The sequence below is a fragment of the Haliotis rufescens genome, unplaced genomic scaffold (genome assembly GCF_023055435.1).
Source record: "Haliotis rufescens isolate VD_foot unplaced genomic scaffold, xgHalRufe1.0.p SCAF_9, whole genome shotgun sequence".
Classification (NCBI taxonomy): Eukaryota; Metazoa; Mollusca; class Gastropoda; order Lepetellida; family Haliotidae; genus Haliotis; species Haliotis rufescens.
In genome coordinates, this window is record NW_025964383.1 from 20441064 (window position 1) to 20454053 (window position 12990).

The 12990-nt window shown below is 42.0% G+C and overlaps 1 protein-coding gene across 1 annotated transcript in view; it reads right to left on the minus strand.

Moving 5' to 3' along the window:
* Window positions 1-11448, minus strand: part of LOC124144748 — a 36645-nt gene extending 25197 nt beyond the window's left edge. Inside the window, exon 1 of the mRNA XM_048391513.1 lies at window positions 11365-11448. The gene's annotated coding sequence lies outside the window, so the exon portion shown is untranslated. The remainder of the gene's footprint in view (window positions 1-11364) is intronic.
* Between the last annotated feature and the right edge of the window lie 1542 nt (window positions 11449-12990).

Here is a 12990-nt window from a genome sequence, read left to right on the forward strand (position 1 = left end):
AATCGACTAAAGTGAGGATGTCACCCTACCCAGATGACGTGGGTTGGTGCTCATGCCGTCAACTATTGGTTTGTCTGGTTCAAGCTCGAACAAGGAAACGGCTGTAGTTTTGCTTACAAGGGCGTCATTCAATCATTCATACACTAAATTGAACAAATCACTCATTCGCTTCAATAAATAAAAATGAAATTAAACCTTTCGAAATAACATTTTTTTTAAATATTGCTCTCATCCTTCTAATTGTCAATATGTATACGGGCGGTCGGGTAGCCTAGTAGTTAAAGCGTTCGCTCGTCACGCTGAAGACCCGGGTCCGACAGACCGCCGTCGATGGGTACAATGTGTGAAGCCCATTTCTGGTGTCCCCCGCCGTGATATTGCTGGAATATTGCTAAAAGCGGCGTAAAACCAAACTAACTCACTCACTCAATATGTATACGTGAGTGAGTGAGTGAGTCTTGTTCCACTCTACGTTTATACTAGTGAGAGAGTGAATATGTTTTTACGCCACCTTAAGCAAAATTTTAGCAATATGAAGGCGGTAAACTACAGAAGTGGGTTTCACACATTCTATCCAGGGTAACAAGCGACCCCCCCCCCCGTGCCGCTGGGGGTAAAAGGCAAAATAGTGATGAAAATAATATCAGTGATGACACCAGGTGTTCGCAAAAAGGGCAAGCATGCCCTCCTCTTCCTGTCACGGGGGGACAACTAAAATCTGAAATGAAAACATTTTACAAAAAAAAGAACTTACATTATCTTAACAAATCTAATAAAAATGAGCCCAATGACTCTCTTCATTTTCACACACCTGCAGTGACCGAGACTTTCCAACTATTAAAGACTTGCGCGGGATGTAATGGTGTACTTGTTTCAGGGTCTGTTATGTGTGACAGACTAGGGGCGTTATTGCAGACTGCAGTCGTGAAGACTGACAAGGTATAAGGGGTTGTTGTGACGTGTATTTCCTCCTGTGTGAGTCATTTACATTGACATCACTGTAACGACGTTATAAACGTCGTGTTGAGAAAGAAAACACGGCCTGTGCTGTACCCTGGCAGCGCCATCGTGTAGCCAGGCTGTAAACATTAAACCCCTTCAAGGCTGGGTCAGTCTCGCGGTCAGGATTATATGATGACAAAAGAGCATTAATGTCAGTTCCGTCAACAATATCAAACAAAAGACAGCAACAACGTAATAAAAATTTCCGGAGAATTCAAATGAAACAGAATCATCAAATATCCTTAAGGTTTAAATTTTGGAAAGTGATTATTCTGGTATTTAATGCAGTCTATATGTAGGTATATTTTGATAACGGTTTAGGTGTGTATATAGTAGCTTTACAAATGAACCAGGACACGAGTGGCCAGGCGTCTAAGGCGCCGCAATTCTCTGTGCAGGGTTGCGTCCCTTGGGCATGCCGGAAATCCTGTGTTCGTGGGTTTGAATACCTGACGGCGTGTCAGATTGATGTGGGAGGAAGGCCCGAAGTGATTCAGGTCTCAGACATTTACCACTTTGATGAAACCAACGAGCACGGGTATGGTGCTGATGAACCTAGAAACATAATCGGGGCGAACGGGGATTCGAACCCACGAACAAAGGTTGCTGGCACGCCAAATGGCCGCAACTCTGTACTGCAGATCGAATTACGGCCAGTTATACGACAGTCACTATACTGTGTCTGAGTGTGGCATCCGTGTTAAAGTGTGACATGGTATCTCAGTTGGCTAGCACTATAAAATCGCCATTAGTCCGTACTGGTACGCACGCACGCACGCACGCACGCACGCACGCACACACGCACACGCACACGCACACGCACACACTCATCGCTATACAGACCCGTGAAGATCCGGGGTAGAATAGGTCTTCAGCAACCCATGCTTGCCGTAAAAGGTGACTATGCTTGTCGTAAAAGGCAACTAACGGGATCGGGTGGTCAGGCTCGCTGACTTGGTTGATGCACAGGTCATCGATCCCTTTTGCGTTGATCGATGATCATGATGTCAATTACTGGATTGTCTGGTCCAGACTCGATTATTTACAGAACGCCGTCATACAGCTGGAATATTGCTGAGTGCGGCGTTAAACAACAAACCAACCAACCAACCAACCAACCAGCCAATGTCGCTATATAAGTGCAATAATCTTGAACGCGACGTTAAACCCGTCTTCGTCTCACGTCTTACAGAATTACGGGGAAGCAGATTGACATTTATTAGGCAAAAGATGAATTAACTTGTCAAGTATACGACCGGAAAAGTGTAGGCTACTCTTGGTGTTATGTAAGTGTCATTCATAAAGACTGTATACTCCCCATGAGACTGAGGCTGTGAAACAAAGGAGGACAGGTGTGGATCCCGTGTTTCGCCTTGTTGCCCTTTGGTCAAAAACAAAAATATTTTGAAAAACGCGACAGTGGGACAACGCGAAAATGCGGGAATTTCCCATAATTTCGCGTTGTCGCGTTTTGGTTAATTTGATCACTGTCTGTACGATGTCCATTCTAAGATGCCATACAAGTGAGATTTGTACGGAAACCTATTTGGGCCTTAATAATGACATAATATTTTACAGATTTAAGTTACCTGAATTTTCGACAAAATAAGTTGATTCTAGTTTGAAACTCAAACTCATACCTTTAAACATTATTATTTCGAATTATCAACTGGGAATGATGTGTTGTTAAGACCAAGAAGGACCGATAAAGGAATCTCATTTTAATTTTAAATGCTCATTATGTCAATCACTGGATTGTCGGGTCCAGACTCAATTATTTACAGACCGCCGTCATACATCTGGAATATTGCGGCGTTAAACGGCGTCATCCAAAAGATGTTAAAAGGTGGTACTTGTTGTTACCCTGCCTGGCGCCCGGCATAAGGGGATAAAACAAGGTCTGGTCGGTTCGGAATCGTTATAACTCCGTACTAGTACAAGCAGCCACACACGTGTGCATGCCCATCGCTTGATTGTGAAAAATATTGAAGCAGACTTAGAACCCACTTCACTCACCTCATGTGCCGTATGACCGCCTCCGTGGTCTAGTGGTAGAGCATCCACCCGGAGAGCGGAAGGTCCGGGGTTCGTCATACCAAAAGACGTTAAAAGATGGTACTTGTTGTAACCCTGTCTGGCGCTCGACATTAAGGGATTAAAACAAGGACTGGTCGGCTCGGAGTGAGTATGCTGTGTCTGAGTGGGGTATTCGTGTTAAACTGCAGAATGGTATCTCAGTGAGCTAGCACTATAAATCGGCATCAGTCAGGACTAGTACAAGCAGCAGCCACACACACACACACACACACACACACACACACACACACACACACACACACACACACACATGCAATAATCTTGGACGCAACATCAAACACCATTTCACCTCACCTCACCTCTGGTACCGTGTAGAATACAGATGCCTCTTTACTATCGCTTTACTTTATCCAGGAGAGAGTATCTTAGATGACAATCATGTATTACAAACAATAACAGCGTACAAAGGTAATGGTTCTGAAACTGCCTCTACGTGTTCCTACTTCATCCCGGATGTGCTGTCAGTTTGTTACAACAGGGAATCCATTGTCTTACTTTCCCAATTCTGCCTGAAACAGCATCATTAATCATTCTCGAGTTTCGAATTTAATTTGAACGAAGGCCCCATTGTTACGTGTTTGTGATGCCACAGGTGAGGTGCCAAGTACATACTGCCTCCATCCCACCTGTGCGGCCCCTCCCGACCCCCCGCGGGGAGAGGCTGGGGCAGATTGTAGAGATTTTTATCACGACTGAGAGAAACAATTCAAAATATTTCATGTATCCGCGCATCCTTAATGTGTGGGTAACTGGTTTATGCAACGCTATTTACGCGCATTTTCCTACATGACGCTGGGAAAACAAGGACTGGTGAAAATATCATAATCGAATCTGAACCAGACAATCTACGCAATTGCATAGGATGGCGATCATCAACCGTGGAGTGAGTGAATGAGTTGTGTTTAACGCCGCTTTTAACAGTATTCCAGTTATATCGCGGCGTGTCAGCTTAATGTGGGAGGAAAGCCCGAAGTGATATCAACCGTGGAAGGTTTACATGCACAGCACCCGTGAAGATCCGGGTTAGAATCGGTCTTTAGTAACCCATGCTTACCACAAGAGGCGGTTAACGGGATCGGGTGGTCAGACTCTCTGACTCGGTTGATGCATGTCCTCGTATCCCAATTGCGTGGATCGATGCTCATGATATTAATCACTGGATTGTCTGGTCCAGACGCGATTATTTACAGACCGTCGTCATATAGCTGTAATATTGCTGAGTGCGGCGTTATACAACAAACCAACCAACTAGTATTACTTGGTTTATCCATGGTGCCATTGTGCCCCATCTAGACTTGCGTTGGTGAACCCTTGTGTAATGTAACCACGGTGCCATGATTATCTTTGCTAACTAGGTGAATACTGGGCCATCCTTACCAAATATTGCAGAATTGTTGGCACCAACTGCCAGGATTGTGCCAATTTCCCAAATACAAACAAACAACGGTGTTGTTCTTCTTTACATTTTGTTTATCTTTTCGATAGTATTTCAAACAAACTTGGTGAAATCATTTATGTATCTGAGTAATGATGAATCTAAACAATGCAATACTTAATCAGCTATATGAACAATGTCTGTTATCGGCTACACAAAAACAGATTAAAACAAAGCATACCCTGTTTTCTATTGAAATATTTTGAACGTGTACCCTTTAACCAGAGTATAGACAGAGAACCTTGTGTCCTTTGGATATCAAATATCTACACGAGTCGATAAAAATTTAAAACACTCCGAGGCTTGCTGACGAGGGGGAGTTTCTATTTATCGCTCAAAATTATTCTTCCAACTTTTTCAGTTTCTGAACTGTATTAATCAGGCTCAGTGTAAAAGGTACTCCTAACCAGTTTCAGTGCCACAGAGATAAGTGATGTCATTTGATTGTGACGTCACTGTGGTCTTCAAAACATTGTGATGCACTTTCATTGCAGCTATATATTCTTGGAGAGATAAAGGGTATTTCATGTGTCGAGTGAAATATCATGTTTCTCTCATCGAGTGATGAGTTGAAAGAAGAAATATAAAGAAATATGATCACAAGACTCTAATGGGGCCTTTACACAGGATGGCGACCTTTGTGCCTCCCGTGTGCGACCATAAATTTGCCAGGTCGTCGTTGGAGGCTCAAAGGAGGCAGAATGGTTGCCTAGGTCGTTCCAAGGTGGTACACATGAGGTTCAGGCATCGCCATGGACGCCATGGTCGCCGTGATTTTTTTAACATGTTCCAAACATTCAAAGGTCGCCGAGGAGGTTGGTTGCTCAAAGGTGGCTCAAAGGAGGCAGAAGGGAGGCACAAGCATTGCCGTTGTTGCAGAATGAAGGCACAGTGGTCGACCAATGGTCCCCAAGTAATAGACGCGATCTGCTGAAATATTTTCCCGTCAATCTGGGCCATGCCTCTGCCTCCCTTGTGCCTCCATTGGGCGACCAACAGCGTGCATTGAACGATGATTGTGGCGACCGCCGTGCCTCCATTCGGCGACCACGGCAACACTTGAGACACCATGGCAAGGCTTCTGCCTCTTTTCTGCCTCCTTTGAGCTACCTGTAGTCTCCACAGTCTGCCTATAAATAGAGGGCTTGTACCTGCAGTGTTTCAGTGTGGTTGCAGACGCTGATCAACTCGAGCAGTTACTGCTGAACAACTGCTGGAGCATAGAAACATGATTTTCTGGGTTTAGGCGACCATTGAGCGTCCTGGCGAGTTTTTTATCGCTCAAAGGTGGCTCAAAGGTCGCAGCCCTGTTTCAAGGGGACTTTTTTTAGTGGCGTAGCCACGAGTGAAAATATCTTCTTTTTACCCGTCACGAGATGAGAGAAACGTGATATTTCAAGAGACACATGGGATACCCTATTTACAATTTACTTGTTGTGTAGTTGTCTACTGGAATGTTAAATTAGTTCATTACAAATGTAAAACCTTAAACCGTAAATTCTCCCGACCTAACACACAGGGACGGTTTACCACCTCTTGTATTTGTGACTAAAAAATAAAATAGTTTCCTGTCTGGAAAATCTTAAGAAATACAAATAAAAAAATATTTTGGGTCACGAAAATGCTGTATCCTACATATAGATATGATTATAGACAAAATCAGTTTAAACAAAAAATATTCTTGTAAACTACTAGACTGCTGTTGGGAGCGAAAGAATACACGCTGGTCAAATAACAAAAATGGCGCTATGCGAAAACAACAGTCTCCATTGACGAGTTAATGGGAAATTGACAGTTTATAACGAAACATTTTCAAGAAAATAACAAACGACATGAAGCTATATTAACTCCATAAATGACCACCTGTCATTATTTTGCCTAGTCCATGTGGAACTAACGTACAAAAGGACGCCAACAGTTTGTGTACGTGCCATACACTACGATAAAGGGAGACAATTTGAGGGGAGGTCACTCTTGTATGACAATAGTTCCGTTAAAGGGTTATGTTCACAGCAGTGAAATATCAAGTGTTATGTTCACTGCAGTGAAATGTCAAGTGTTATGTTCACTGCAGTGAAATGTCAAGTGTTATGTTCACTACAATGGAAAATCACTTTTTCCCAAGTTCGGAAAACTCTATGTTTCACACTGAAGTATAATAAATCGCTTGATCTCACCCAAGCAATATCTCCTATGGAGGGCAGCTTTGGGTAACCATATAGTTAAAGAAAGAGAGTGTTCATAGCCTGGTATAACCCAGACGATGCAATCAATCAGCATCACGTCACCGACACCCTTGTGGACAGACTGGCGTTCATAGTTACAGGAGTCAAAGTCCTCACCAGCACCAGTCCATTAAAGAGGGATCCAAAAACTGCTAACACTAGAAAAGTGTTCTCCGTTATTAATACCAAGCTTCATTCAGCCGATCTGACAGAGGGGTATATATATATCAAGATCTTCTCTTTGATCTGTCATTCCTACATTTTGGTTTATTGGCCGTTTTTGAGCAAGGTCAAAGACAGCACAAAATCGTCATTTGTCATCTCCGGGCGTTTTTCTACCATAGTGCCTTGTATACCAAGCGTGTAAATGGGAACGTTCACCGTCTCGCCACGGATTAATATTAACTATTATTACTTTTCTCTATGATTAATAAAGATATACACGTTCATTCAGAATTAAAGGTGTCGTGGTACATGACAATGTGATATTATTTATGTATATGTATACATAAATATACAGGAAAACAGGTAAGCTGTTCTTTCGTTTGTTTGTTGTTTAACGCCGCACTCAGCAATATTCCAGCTATATGACGGCGGTCTCCACACTGATTTTCAATGCAATGATCCATTTATATAATCTTCACCAATATTTGGTAAGAATTCCGCCCGTACTGAATTTCGCTGGTTGATTGTTTTAAAGATAGCCTCACCCGTGAAGATCCGGGGTAGAATAGGTCTTCACCAACCCATCCTTGCCGTAAAAGGCGACTATGCTTGTCGTAAGAGGCGACTAACAGGATCGGGTGGTTGATGCATGTCATCGTATCCCAATTGCGTGGATCGATGCTCATGGTATGAATCACTGGATTGTCTGGCCCAGACTCGATTATTTACAGACCGTCGTCATATAGCTGTAATATTGCTGAGTGCGGCGTTAAACAACAAAGAAACAAAAACGATAGACTACATGAGTGTCAATTTCAAAACCTCCGCTGTCCTGTTGTATCACCACGTGAATTTCGTGCAGCACGTGCACTACAGTCACTCCAACTCACGACAGACGAGACAGCATACGGTGAGGCGGTCTGAGCGCGGTTATCAAATTTGGACCAACTGTAGGTCTGACAGGCGTAACGTCTGGGTGTATCAGAGGTAAATTCGGATTTTGACAAGGAATTCACGGATGTCATTTCCAGATTACGTTTGTAGGGTACAGGATATAATTCTCCCCCACGCAACAACCACGGGAAATTTTCACTGTATGCACTGAAATGTCATTTTCATCATTTCAGGCCTGACATCGTGGGAAATGGTGGTTTATAGCTGATACGGTACTTGTGCGCAAGAACTATATCTATGTCTGGTAAAGATGGTGAAAACATTTCACTGACATCTTCTTTAGATTCCAGTAATTCTTTTTTTTAAAAGGTTATATTTAGATTAAACAAACACAGGTCGTAGCAGAAAACTTTACATATCTTTAACCAAACAAACATTCTTTTCTTGTTAAATATAAATGTCCTGAGAAGCTGAACATTTCCTCAAATAGTCAGTTTGCATAAGTTTAACAACTGGCACGGGTATGGCAACGACAGATCAAGGATAATTAATAGAGCAAATTTTGGATTCGAATTCGGTTCGGATTTTGGTCACCGGACCCTGAAACAACGTCCCGTAGCGAGTTAGATCAGTGTGTCATTTGTGCATTCTCGCAATGCAACTCTGGTGTAAGTTGGTGGTGGTTTGTTGTTTAACGCCGCACTCACAATATTCCAGCTATATGACCGCGGTCTGTAAATAATCGAGTCTGGACCAGACAATCCAGTGATTAATATCATGAGCATCGATCCACGCAATTGGGATCGATGACATACATCAGCCAAGCCAGCGAGCCTGACCACCCGATCCCGTTAGTCGCCTTTTACGACAAGCATAGTCACCTTTTACGGTTTAGCATGGGTTGGTGAAGACATATTCTACCCCGGAATCTTTACGGGACATTAAAAGAGCATAAAGGGAGACAAGTTATACGTTTAAAGGTTAGGTCTTTACTGCATAACATTTATTTTTTGATTGCATTCTATTATGGCAAAATCTGAAAATCCTTGGAATTTTGATGGTCAAAATTACAGCAATTATCAAGATTTAATCCATTATATTTATGTGGGGAATATTGAAATATTATTAATTTTAGGCAACAAGGACATTAATCTGAGCACTTTATTGTTCGAGAGACTTAAAATACAGTTTTATAACAAATATTATACTAGTTGGAATAACACTTTCTGAACAAATGCAACTATATATAGCTATGTTATAGTGTAATTCAGAATAATAGTACATAAATGTCCATTAATTAAACAAAGAATCTATTACTGCGAATAAAAATTTGCGTTTTCTTTTGAACGCCGTATGCATCGATATCACACCTAATATCGGAAACAATCTTTCAGAATAAGGCAAACTGGATTATTTTCCAGTACGAATACGTAAGCATATCTTGCCCTCGTTCTGGATATAACAAACGATACTGACTTCACTCTCAGCGTTCATTGTCCCAATGCGTGTGTGTAGTTCGGTGTTGCCTCGCCCAGCTGATTGAGTGGCAGTGGATGTATCTTTCAATCACACCTGACAGGTGCGCGACACACAGTACTTACAGAATAGTGTTATATTCAGTAGATATGTAGGCCACGCGCATATGTACGACCTGATCAGTATAGTATTGTGTTGAATACGGGCCAAGAATGACCAGGCAGTTCCGTGTCATAATTGATTTGGGATTATTAACTGTCATTTTCGATCCATAACAACCAGTGATTCATTTACAAACAATACTCACTACTAGTGATAGTTCGCTTTTTTTAATCAATCCAATAAAAATATATATTTGAAATAATATTGCAATATGTAAACTTTTATCATGACACGCACTTATTTTACAGTCATTTTAATACTTTACGATTCAAATTGATACGTGGCTGCCTTCCGTTTAAAAAACAAAATAGATATTTCTTAATAATTCATATTTATCTGATAAATGATGAACATTTACTGATGTGCGGCGTAAAGAAACAAACAACACGTATTTTTTGTGCATATTGTGTGCGTGGCGCGAGCACTTTATGTTATTCTAACATCTCGTCTCTGAAATGAACATGTTTTACAGAAAAAAAACAGTTCTTAAATCATAGTTATAAAATAATATTTATAATTAAAAAAAGGAGCCCAGAGATTTTCTACATACTACAGTAATCTAGACTTGCCAAACATTATAGACCTGCATGTGCTGTATTGGATATATTTGTTTCAAGGTATGTATGGCAGACTAACCTGATGTCATCACTGATTTTCAGTGATCCATCCACGCTGCCTTTGACACCCAATGGAATGTTTCGGAGGATAATCGAGACTGGTTATTCTCTGGCGTTGACGTTTTATATTTTCCACTTTTGGATAAAGCGAATGAGGTGAGGTGAAATTGGGTTTAATGTCGCGTCCAAGATTATTGCACTTATATAGCGACGTGCATGCACGTGTGTGTGTGTGTGTGTGTGTGTGTGTGTGTGTGTGTGGCTGCTTGTACTAGAACGGACTGATGCCGATTTATAGTGCTAGCCCACTGAGATACCATGCCGCAGTTTAACATTAATACCCCACTCAGACACAGTATACTGACTCCGAGCCGACCAGTCCTTGCTTTAACCTCTTAATGCCGAGCGCCAGACAAGGTAACAACAAGTACCATCTTTTAACGTCTTTTGGTATGACGCGGCCGGGGATTGAACACCGGACCTTCCGCTCTCCGGGCGGACGCTCTACCACTAGACCACGGAGGCGGTCGATAAAGCGAATGAAGATGGAGGTGTTTAAACATGTACATAAAGGACGAGGAGTCACAGTTACGTGTGGCCAGAACAGTTAGCGTCAACAAATACGGAGGATCAGATGTCCGTGTAAACTAGTAAATGTGAACTGATATTTAGATGTTAAAGTTAATTGGTCAAAATACTTGGAATGGAACTTGAAGTCACAAATTAAAAAACGACATAATGAAACACATTCCAAAACCACGGAGAAACATGACATCTGTAACCAATGACAAGGGTGAGTGAGTTTGGTTTTACGCCGCTTTTAGCATTAATCCAGCAATATCACGGCGGGGGACACCAGAAATAGTCTTTACACATTGTACCCATGTGGGGAATCGAACCCGGGTCTTCGTGACGATCGAACGCTTCAACCACTAGGCTACTCGACCGCCCCTGGACGACAAGAGACACTGGTCATTACACTAGAGGACCAAGTATTGACCAAACAGTCTACAAAATTATGATAAAACCATATCCACACTAACGGCATGTATTCTCTTTAACCACATGCGCTTCCCAAATCAAGATATTAAACCAAAAAAATTATACTAACTTAAAAAAACTTTCATTTAAAAACGATCAGCGCCATGGACCAAAATGAATGAAAAGTGACTCTAGGTATGGCGATGTTTCAGTGCTACATTCCAGAGTCAGGTAACGTTGATAAATGGCATTACGTGACCCAATAACCCCATAGCAGAACACACAACAATCAATAAGTACATTGACTTACTTTACTTGTGGATTTCAGTTGATGATGGCTTGCCGGACCAGTATAAAGCTCCCGTCCGAAACTTGGCGAAATTATTCAAAATTGACGTCAAGAAGAACGAACAATGAGGATCGACAAAACCTCATGACGATAAAATCAGACACTTGAAGAGTTATTCGGGCCTTCCCTGGCGTCATAAATAACAGGTATAAGAAACTCCCGTCATACTTGTCAGTCAACTGTCACGGGGGTGCCTTCTTCAATAGGCTTTCCTACACGGGCGCGCTTTGGCGGCTTTTCGCGACTCGTCTCATTTGCATAATGTCACAAATTGATTTTTCCTTGACGTCGTTTCCATGCATATTGCGGCGTTTGATTTTGGTTTTCCAACTAAAACTATCAAATTTGACATATTTGACATTTTGCACATTTTTAGTGAGTGAGGAATTTGGGCTGATTTCTTAGTCATGACAGTTTTGAATATTTGACAACACCCACCGACAACACGGATGCTATACTTTTGGTTTTGAAAGAATGGCGACTTCATGTGTCTGTTTTTTAAAAATAAAAAATAAGATTTTAATAGCGACTTTATTTACTTGTTTTTTTTATTTTTTCCTAAATATATATATATATAAATATAAGATTTTAATAGCGACTTTATTTACTTGTTTTTTTTATTTTTTCATAAATATATATATATATATTTTAAAACAAATTGTTTCGCATTTTTAACAAACTCTTCTCATTGACGACCGATTGGATAGGATTTTGTCAAGCAAACAATAAGTGTATATTTCAAATATGTTTACATTTATTTCAATTGCAGCAGCACTATATATTAAAGTGCAGGGTTTTCGATTGCCCGGCATCTGCGTCAATCGAACGGTGACAGTTTAACAACATGCCAAGATTAACAGAAGTACAAAGAAACAACGTCATAGGCCGCTTGCAGGCAGGGGAATCCCGATCAGCTGTAGACAGGGTTTTCCATGTAGCGCCCAGCACCATCACAATGCTATGGGATCGGTTTCAACAGCATGGGTCAAAACGCGATCAACCAAGGTCGGGACGACCAAGAGTAAATACCCCCGCTCAAGATCGCTATATCCGACTGCGCCACCTACGTGAGAGGACGACCACAGCCACCTCAACCGCATCCCAAATACCCGGACTCCGCAGATTCTCCGACGAAACCGTTTAAGAGCAGCAGGTCTACGAGCAAGAAGTCCTGTTCCACGCGTCATATTGAGTCGACAACATCGTCAACAACGACTGCATGGGTGTCGACAACATAGGGTGTGGCCTCAACTGCAATGGAGAGATGTCTGGTTCAGCGACGAATCAAGATTTCTCCTTGAGTCAACAGACGTCGGGGAGAACGTTACGCCGGAAACTGTGGACAGGTTTGGTGGGGGTAGCGTTATGATGTGGGCGGTTATTTCTCATCATGGCAGGACAGGTTTGGTCCATATCCAGGGCAACATCATCGAAATTCTCCTACCACACGTCCTCCCAATTGCAGCCAATGGCAACGGTGTATTCCAGCAGGACAACACTCGACCGCATACAGCACTGATCACAAGAGCCTGTCCATGAAACAACGTTGATGTTCTCCCCTGGCCCTCCAGATCCCCAGATTTGAAT